At 38.4% G+C, this 10,282-nt stretch overlaps 1 protein-coding gene across 2 annotated transcripts in view; it reads right to left on the bottom strand.

Annotated features, from left to right (window-relative positions):
- ATP6V1A (ATPase H+ transporting V1 subunit A) overlaps positions 1 to 9,718 on the bottom strand; it is a 58,460-nt gene extending 48,742 nt beyond the window's left edge. The window contains exon 1 of one of the 2 annotated variants that reach the window (XM_027587820.2): positions 9,485 to 9,718. The gene's annotated coding sequence lies outside the window, so the exon portion shown is untranslated. Of the gene's footprint in view, positions 1 to 8,617; positions 8,675 to 9,484 lie in introns of those variants that run through there. The other variant, XM_027587822.2, reaches the window with a different exon arrangement.
- Between the last annotated feature and the right edge of the window lie 564 nt (positions 9,719 to 10,282).

Genomic DNA, 10,282 nt, shown 5'->3' on the forward strand with positions numbered 1-10,282 from the left:
CTTTAACTATGTTAAAGTTAACATAGTTATATTATGCTATGTTGCCTCTCAATACTGCTTGAAAATTACTTGTTATTTACATATACCCCAATTCTTTTCAAAAAGAAATTTGTATGTGTTGTGATAAAGAACATATATACCATCAAGTTAATAATAATGGTAATGAAAAGAGGAAAACAAAAAAGATGAACATGAGAAACGAATACAGATGCTTTAAATATGCAACAAATCCAACTCTAAAGCATCTGCCTTTTTTTTTTTTAAGATTTATTTATTTGTCAGAGAGAGAGAGAGCACAAGCAGGGGGAACAGCAGAGGGAGAGGGAGAAGCAGACTCCCCACTGAGCAGGGAGCCTGCTACGGGATTCGATCCCAGGACTCTGGGATCATGACCTGAGCGGAAGGCAAATGCTTAACCAACTGAGCCACCCAGCTGTCCCTGACATTTTCTATTACAGCCTTGAATGATGTATTAACTTCAGTCTCTTAAAAGGACTGAAATAAAGTATTAAATAATTGTCAATACTTTTAATTTTGCCTCTTTAAAGACCTTATTTGAGGGGCATCTGGCTGGCTCAGTGGGTAGAGCGTGTGACTCTTGATCTCATAGTCATGAGTTCAAGGCCCATGATGGCCGTAGAGCTTACTTAAAAAAAAAAAAAAAAGATATTCTTATTTGAAGGTTTCCTAAGGAGAGTTACTCATGTATCTAGTTTTTTGGGTTTTTTTAATTAACTAAAACTCAAATGTGGACTTTTCCTTATTCTGATTTTGTCATATGATTAAGTCAGGTGATATACCCCATATTTGTGCAATATGCTCTGTATCTCCCAGGCATAAAGAATTTCTGGAAAACTTAATATCTACACCAAAAATAAAAGGTATATTTGCAACCCAGTCTGGTAATGCCTAGCATTTCCCTGCACATTTTTTTAAGATTTTATTTGACACAGAGAGAGAGAGAGAGAGAAAGAGCACAAGCAGGGGGAGTAGGAGAGGGAGAAGCAGGACCCTAAGAGCATGACCTGAGCGGAAGGCAGACACAACTGACTGAGCCACCCAGGTGCCCCTCCCTGCACATTTTTAATGGCAATTTCTTACTGAATACACAATGGTTACCACCTATACAAAATTAAGAAGTTATGGAGTTATCAAAATAATTTATACACTTTCCCCTCTGACATGAGAATAAATGAGTCAAAAAATATTTCAGATAATTGCCATTTCTGGTCATTTCCAGTGGTATTTTCCTCCTTACTAATTCCTTTTTTGCCCTACCAGAACGTTTATTTTTTTTTAATGTCAATGGTTTTGTTTTTTGTAATTACAGAAACACTATGTTCATTATAAAAAATAAAAAGACAAAAATCTAGAAAAGTGTAAGGACAAAAGTAAAAATCACCTGAAATCCCCATCCAACCACTCTGAGATGGCTACCAAACATTTTGGTGACTATCTTTTCCTGCAATTCATCTCGTATAGACATGCGTAAACAGTTTTACATGCATATGTTATTGAGGGTACTCTTTTTTCTTTCCTTCTTTTTTCTCTTGCTTATTTCCTCCTTCCAATGTTAACAACTGTTTAAGCATACACAAAACTCAGAGTGTTTTTTCAACTGTTTTACAAAAATGGGATCTCATTACATACATTTCTCTAACTTTGCCTTTGTCACTTAAGATACATGATGGAGATCCTTTCAACTCATCAGTATAGATTTAACTCCTATTTTTTAGTAACTTGAAAGATATTCTATGATATGCCTGTGCCACGATTTATACAATGATACTCCTATCGACAGACATTCCCTTTGTTCCCAGGTTTTGCTACTATAAAACATTGCTAGAATCAACATTCACGCAAATGCTCGCCTTTCTTTTTTTTTTTTTTAAGGTTTTATTTACATTTGAGAGAGAGAGAGTGCACAGGAGCGGGAGGAGGGGCAGAGGAAGAGGGAGAAGCAGACTCCCCACTGAGCAGGGAGCCCGACAAGGGGCTCAATCCCAGGACCCCGGGATCATGACCTGAGCCCAAGGCAGACACTTAACCAACTGAGCCACCCAGGTGCCCCACCTTGTCTTTATTTCTAAGGAAAAGACGCCACAGAGAGGGACTGCTGGATGGAAGAATATATATTTTCAATATTAACAGATACTGCCTGATTGTTTACTAAAAAAACTGTAACAATTCACATCTCCACTAACATCCTATGAGAAAATCCTTTACCGCAGATCCCTACTAGCAGTAGGTATACCACTTAATTTTTGCTAGTCAGAAAAGAATATTTCATTGTTAGCATATCGATTACTAGTGAGGTTTTTAATTTTTTTTAAAGATTTTATTTTATTTATTTGACAGAGAGAGACACAGAGAGAGCAGGAACACAAGCAGGCTTTCCGCTGAGCAGGAAGAGGGAATGGGAGAGGGAGAAACAGGCTTCCCCATGAGCAAGGAGCCCGAGGCGGGGCTCTGTCCCAGGACCCTGGGATCATGACTCCAGCTAAAGGCAGACGCTTAACGACTGAGCCACCCAGGTGCCCCAACTAGTGAGGTTTTATGTCTTTTTTTTATGTTTGTTGAATGGATTTCTCTTCTATGAAGTTCTGATCACACGTTTATCTATGTTTCTATTGTATGAACTTTTACTTAATATGTAATAGTTCTTACAAATGTTAACTCTTTAGCTGTTATACATATTTCAAACACTTTTTTTTCCAATCTGCCTTTTGTCCTTTATCTTTGCCTTTGAAAACTACTACATCTAGACTGTATGTACAAAGAAAATTCAGGGGATTGGTATTTCAAATATTTTATTGTTTACATTTATGCTTTTAATCCCTCTGAAATTATTTTGTGCCTATGCTGCAAAGCAGCAGCTCCATTTTATTTTCTTCTAGGCAGATAAGTTGTATCAGTTACATTTACTATATATGTGCCATTTTCTCCCAGTGGATTGAAATAGAGCTTTGTCATGTATTAAATTCCTTTATATGCTGGGATTTACTTCTGCTTTTAAAATTTTGCTATGCTTATATAAGCCTAAAAATACATCTGCAGTGATAAAATTAAATAATTTATTTAGTTATCTGGATAAATTGAAACATTTTCACTTAAGACATTCAGATAATTAAGAAATCATTATTTAAATGTCTTAATTCTCCATATCAAATTAAAAAAAAAATTTTGCTGCCCAAAGCAATGACTATTGATTGTAGAAATTCACATACACAAAAGGAAGAGTAATAAATTCTAAATCTTTCTTTAATCTCTTAACCTAGAGATAATCACTTATTTTGATACATTTCCTTCCAACTTTTCCAATATCATGCTCTTTCTTCAATTTTACAAATATTTTCCAAATTAATTAGTCTTCTCCATTTTACTTTTAAATAAACACTCCTTTTTTATTAAAGAAATAACTAAAACAAAACATGAAGTCTGGTTGTTTTTCATTGCTCAAATACATCTGGAGCTCTTTTGCATCATACCAGGCATTATCCATTTTATTTTCAATGAAATATGCTTAACTATTTTTCAGAAAAGAAACAAAACATGACATGTTGTAGGCATAATTTTTAAAAAGGTTTATCACTGGGGCGCCTGGGTGGCTCAGTCAGTTAAGTGACTGCCTTCAGCTCAGGTCATGATCTCAGGGTCCTGGGATGGAGCCCCACATCGGGCTCCCTGCTCGGCAGGAGGCCTGCTTCTCCCTCTCCCACTCCCCCTGCTTCTGTTCCCTCTCTTGCTGTCTCTCTGTCAAATAAATAAATAAAATCTTAAAAAAAAAGGTTTATCACCCAAAAAACAATATTATAGACAGCATTAAGATTCAAAACTGAAAATTTTTTGATACCAAAAAAATAGCACAGGTTAAATCTGAAAATACCTATGAATACTAATTTTTAAAAACAGTCTAATCATGGTTGTAAAATTTATTAAATAGAGCTAACTATAAACAGATATAAAGGGGAATTTTAAATAAATTAGTCATAGATAATTTTATTCACAGTAGTTAGCTAATTTTAAAAACAGCTTTGATAGTTTTAAGTAAAAATAAGTCTATACTGTGAATATATATATCCATTCCAATTCTCTTCATAAATACATACACACAAAAACATATATATGTATATATATGTATTTACTACATATACAATATGTATATATTATATGTATAAAAGAATACACTCATATAAACCAGAGTCACTTTCATTTCACAATAGGAAAAAACAGAATTGTAATACTTTTAAAGTTTCTACAGAAGGAAGTTAAATGGAAAACAATGACCACAATTTATTTCACCAAAATATAGAAGTTGACATTACATTCAATAAAATCCTCATAAAATCTTTCCTTAGAACAAATGAGTATAAGTAATAAATTTTTCAGGATTAAAGTGAAACATAAACTCATGATAACTATACTTTACTGTTTAATTTACTGGTATTTTCCAATATAAAACCACTAATTTTTGTGAATCATGAATTTAGAAGGAAAAATTTTTTACTGCAGCTCATGTCCCTGTTATATTCTCTACATTCCCCTGTCTACTTCATATGAGGACAAAAATGAGATATGACATGTAAAATAAAAGGCAAAATTTTTAAACATAAGCATAAACTCAAAAGTCCCTGCTCTATAGCTCTGTACAATTTTAATACATTTCTATAACCCACTATAGGGATAAAAATTTAGAAAGAGAAGAACTACCTCCTTAAATTGATTCCACATATTAATAATCATAAGCTTTGGAAAATCTATATAAAAAATATTAAGTCACTGCAGTTGCCAAAATAATGGGACTTATGTTGATATTTCTCAGCTTCTATTGATAAATCTGTTTTAGAATCTTTGCTACAAGTGCATTTTTCTAGTTCCTCTATTTTTTGGTAATAACCTCAACAAATTCTATTTCTTTCTCTATATCCCAAACCTGTTCCTCAATTTTATAGGACGCCTTAAGTGTCCTTTAAAAATTCAGTATATAGGAGGTGCATGGGTGGCTCCATCAGTTAAGTGGCTGCCTTCGGCTCAGGTCATGATCCCAGGACCCTGGGATCCAGCCCCACATTGGGCTCCCTGCTCAGCTAGGAGCCTGCTTCTGCCCCTCCCCCCGGCTCAAGCTCTTTCCGCTCCCTTGTGCGCTCTGTCTCAAATCTTAAAAAAAATTTTTTCAGTACATAAAACCAAACCAGATAGGAGTAAAGTTAACAAAAATTTACGAAGTATGTACTAGGCCCCCTGTATTCATGATATAATTTATAATTTAATAGCACCTATGGGATAAACTTAAATATGAGAAAATTTAAGTTTAGATTAAATAAACTGTCCAAGGTCACACAGCCTAAATAAGTGGTAGGGCCAGAACCTGAACCCAGGTCTGTATGATTGGGAAATCTATTCTCATAAAATCTACAGTATATTGCTTTACATTTAAATACCACTTAGTTTTTAAAATACTTTCACATAGATTACTTAGGGTTTATCTCACTTGAACTCACAATACCCTTGAGAGGAAGATTCTCAAGTATCAAATCCTAAGCCTCCACTCCCAACTTTACTTTAAAAAGCATGTAACTAAAGTGGCAAGGCTGAACACTCATCCTCTGATTTTTATTCTAGTGCTGTATCACTTGTAGCCTACACAGAGCCACATTTTTTTTAAATTTTATTTTATTATGTTATGTTAATCACCATACATTACATCATTTTTTTTTTAAAGATTTTATTTGACACAGAGAGAGCGACAGCGAGAGAGGGAACACAAGCAGGAGGAGTGGAAAAGGGAGAAGCAGGCCTCCTGCGCGTAACAGGGAGCCCGATGCGGGGCTCGATCCCAGGACCCTGGGATCATGACCAGAGCCAAAGGCAGACGCTTAACGACTGAGCCACCCAGGCGCTTCACAACATTAGTTTTTGATGTAGTGTTCCGTGATTCATTGTTTGCGTATAACACCCAGTGCTCCATTCAATACGTGCCCTCTTTTAATACCCATCACCAGGCTAACCCCCACCCCTCTCCCCTCTAGAACCCTCTGTTTCTCAGAGTCCATAGTCTCTCATGGTTCATCTCCCCCTTCAATCAACTCCCCTTCATTTTTCCCTTCCTAATATCTTTTTTTTAAACATAAAATGTATTATTTGTTTCAGAGGTACAGGTCTGTGATTCAACAGTCTTACACAATTCACAGTGCTCACCATAGTACATAACCTCCCCAATGTCCATCACCCAGCCAACCCATCAGAGCCACATTTTGACAACTCACTCTTCTTCCCTTCTCTTCCATATTTGGATGATAACCATATCTGCTAGTAAACATATACGCTGTGAAAATATGTTGATCACTGCATTAATAAATTCTACGTTTCTGTCTATCCATGATTTGGATGGTTATTATTACCAATTTATATTTGAAAACTAATACCTAGTACACAACTTTAGAAGGAGCTATGATTTTTTTTTAAGATTTTATTTATTTATTTGACAGAGAGAGACACAGCGAGAGAGGAACACAAGCAGGGGGAGTGGGAGAGGGAGAAGCAGGCTTCCCGCGGAGCAGGGAGCCCGATGCGGGGCTCGATTCCAGAATCCTGGGATCATGACCTGAGCCGAAGGCAGACACTTAACGACTGAGCCACCCAGGCACCCCAGAAGGAGCTATGATTTTTAAGAGGTTTAAAACTAGTTTAACCTTCCTAACTGTCAAACATTCATCCAATAAATAAATAAATAAAATTTACTAAAGACTCATCAGGTACTTCAGCATCCTGGTTCTAAAGACAACAGTAGAGTCACTATCCTTGAACTCCTAGAAGCTTTATGGTTTACTAAGGAACAGCCCAGCCAACAGTAATCAAATACAATGTGCTAGAAGTGAAAATAGAAGAACAGAAAATACTGTGTGTGCTATAGGACTAAGGGGCTAGTTCTGCCAATAGGGGGACAAAGCATTTTTGGTGGTGCTGATAATCTATAAAGGCAGAGAAATGTTAAGAAAGACTTCGACCTCAGAGTAAGCAGTGTCAGGGACCTTAACACAAAAACTCTTGTGGGTCAATCACTGTTGGGACTACAGCACAATTCCCCAGTGAATGTTAAGGTTTTTCCATGTAATACTCATAAACTGATAAAAAGCTAGTTTCAGGGGCGCCTGGATGGCTCAGTCAGTTAAGTGTCCGACTCCTGATTTTGGCTAGGGTCATGATCTCAAGGTTGTGGGATCAAGCCCCAAGCCTCGGGCTCTGCGTGCTCAAGTGTGGACTCTGCTTAGCCTCTCTCTCTGCTCCTACCCCAGCTCTCTCTATCTCTAAAATAAATAAATAAAATCTTAAAAAAAAACAACAAAAAAAGGCAAACTAGTTTCAGAAATGGCTTTCTAGCTTCAAATCACTTGTTTGTGTATGAATTATGCATAATGTTAAAGCTCTTTTTTACACTCAACTTTAATAGCAACTTAGTCCAATTCCTGTTGCTAATTTCATTAGTGGTCTAAGCTACTGCTTTCAGAGTTCCCTAAAATTGGGGAAATTGTGAAGTAAAACTGCAGACTCATTCACAACCTCTTTCATATTGACATCTTCCCCTCTAGGATTCAATGCTCTTTAGCTGGTTTTTCTCTTTCCTACTTTGGTCTCACCCAGACAGGACTGGTTTGGACTTCCAGAGCTTTTAAAAAATGTGGCTTATTTGGTGGAATGTCACCTGGCCAATGAAGCAACACTGCTTATGTTTTTCTCTCCTCTAGAGATCAGAGAACGTCACTCTGGAGCAAACTAATGGATGAAACTATATTTATTTTGGTAGCAGGCAGGGCTACATAAACATAGTCGTCTTGTTTATTACATAGGGAAAGCAAGAAACATTTTTAAAGTTATGTTTTCTAGCAAGGAGCATCAATAGGTCAGTTTTTCTATTTTGAACTTACTATAAAAATATTTTGTTAAATATTATACTAGAATTTTAACCTTTTGTTCCCCTTAACAAAATCAGTTTATTGTAGAGAATTTGGATGATACAGAAAAACAAAAACAAATCAGTCACATCCACTACTCAAAGATAAAGAATTCCATCTTTCTCACTTTTCAGCCGTCTTTCTAATGGATTCTTTTATTTCGTTGGCTAGAAAACTACAAGGTTTAACAGAGGATATGACTTTACAGATTTAAAAAAAGTGTAATTTAAATTTTAAAGATCATAATTTCTGTAAGACCTTTCAATTTAAAAGAACCAGGGGACTTTCTGAGTTTGCAGTATAAATAAAAGAGTTTAACCCCAAACTGAAAAACACTGTTCCCGAAAGCACATTGTTTAGGGTCAAAACACTGGTTACTACATTATATATATATGAAGTGGGAGTACATTGGGCTGGGCAAAAACCTAAGCAAAATAATTCTGTATTTACACAAAACACTATTCATCAAAATCTGAAGAAATCACTTGGAGTTATACAAATTGGAAGGCTAAGGAGTAATATAAGTGCTACTTAATATAAATTTACCACTGGTCAAGGAATTGATTGGGAACAACAATTAAGTAGGATTTCACGCAGAAAGGACAAAAGAGAATGTCAAAAGCAGAAAATATGAAGTAAAAGATATCTTGACTTAAAATTCTTACCTCTAAATTTAAGGTCAAATTGGTTTCATTTTATTTCCAGCCCAATCAGTTTCTTAAGAATTACTTCCCTGTCGGGGAACCCAGTCACTTTTCCATAAGCTAGTCTGAGTCTCCGGCAGAGCACGAAACCGCAACACCATCATCTTTCAACGCCTCCCCATTCAATTGAGACTGTCGCATTACCAACACCTCCTGTTTTGAAGCCAATACATCTTTATTCTTTCAACTGTTTTCCCCCTTCCTCCACCATAAAATCAGAGAAAGGTAAAAGGCCTGTTTTTACCCTTCCAGGCCCAACCAAATTCTGTGAACATCTACAGAACGCCTCACACAGGGAGGTCAGATTAAAAACTCCGAATTACTGAGAAAGCGCATTCGGAGCAAGCTTTACAGTGACTCCGCAGTGAGGGCCACATCAGTGACATTCTCTCCCAAGCCTGTCTCACCGGAGACGCCTCTGCCTCCAGGGTTTTTCCTACCTCCCAGCTTCCCAGCCCAAGGCTGAAGACTGAGCAGGGCCTCTGCAAAAGAATGGGCTTTGGAGAATAAGACCTGGAGACTACTGCGGACCCTGAGAAATGGCTGAACCAAACCCACTACCCGAAGCCCCAGACTCCGAATAGGGAACCATAATGGCCGCACTCACCCCCAACCCCGGGAAAGGTGGACGTCTCACCCCTAAGTGGCGGGGGCGACCACAGTGGGTGAAGCGAGGGTCAGAACTGGAAAAAAGAGCTCCTAGCCAGTGCAGGATGACAGCGGGGAGGAAGCCCCGGACAACGGAGGCCGCCGTTCACACTTTCTCTTCTCTTCCCACCCACTCTCCTATTCCCACCAGTCGCCGGTTACCGGTCGCCGCTCACCTACCGGGTCGCGAGGTGCAGAAACAGTACCGATCACGGACCAGAGGCTCTGTCACTGCGGGAGGGGAAGTCTTCAGCTGCAGAAGGGGGCGGGCCTAGACAGTCACGTGACCCCGAGCTCCGCCCTGCCGCCCCCAGGCGGGCGTGCTGCGTTTCGGGGATCTGTATTTTTGCGAATCGTTTTAACATTAACTTTATTGCGATGAAATCAGAGAAAAACAAAAATTTCACAAAGATTGTGTCGTAAAGCGTAACGTAGAGGGCGTGCGTGAAATGGGTTAAAGTGCATTGCTAAGGAAGTGACGTTTATGCTATGGTCTAGGGACCGGAAATGGCGACGACGTTGTCCACAGTGGCCCGCCGGTAAAATACCAGGCTGAATCCCAGGCAATCACATGATCTCAAAACTTGGATCGTGCTGGACAGAAGCCAAGTTATCCGGCCGATTGTTAATTACGTTGGTCTTAAAAAAACATCTCATTTGTTTGAGTATGCTACAGATTTCTTATAAAATCTTATTAGGAGACAGCGTTTGAAGGTCATTCTGGAAACTACCAACTGGAAGAACAGGACCGGGTCGGGGAAGATTGATCTTGCTAAAATTGGAGAAGAGAGGGAGGGGTGGAAAAATCCAGATTTTACCGCCAGGGCCTACCGAGCAAGCCCCACAAGTACTGTCGTAAGGGATGGGAGGAGAAAGATGACGCCATAGGCCACAGTCCAGTAGGAAAATGGAGGTCCTGAAGTGGAGGGGGAAGGGTGCGCGGAGGCCAGCAGTGCGGCTGCGCGCGAGGCGGCCGGC

This window comes from Zalophus californianus, chromosome 1, assembly GCF_009762305.2.
Source record: "Zalophus californianus isolate mZalCal1 chromosome 1, mZalCal1.pri.v2, whole genome shotgun sequence".
In the NCBI taxonomy this organism is placed as follows: Eukaryota; Metazoa; Chordata; class Mammalia; order Carnivora; family Otariidae; genus Zalophus; species Zalophus californianus.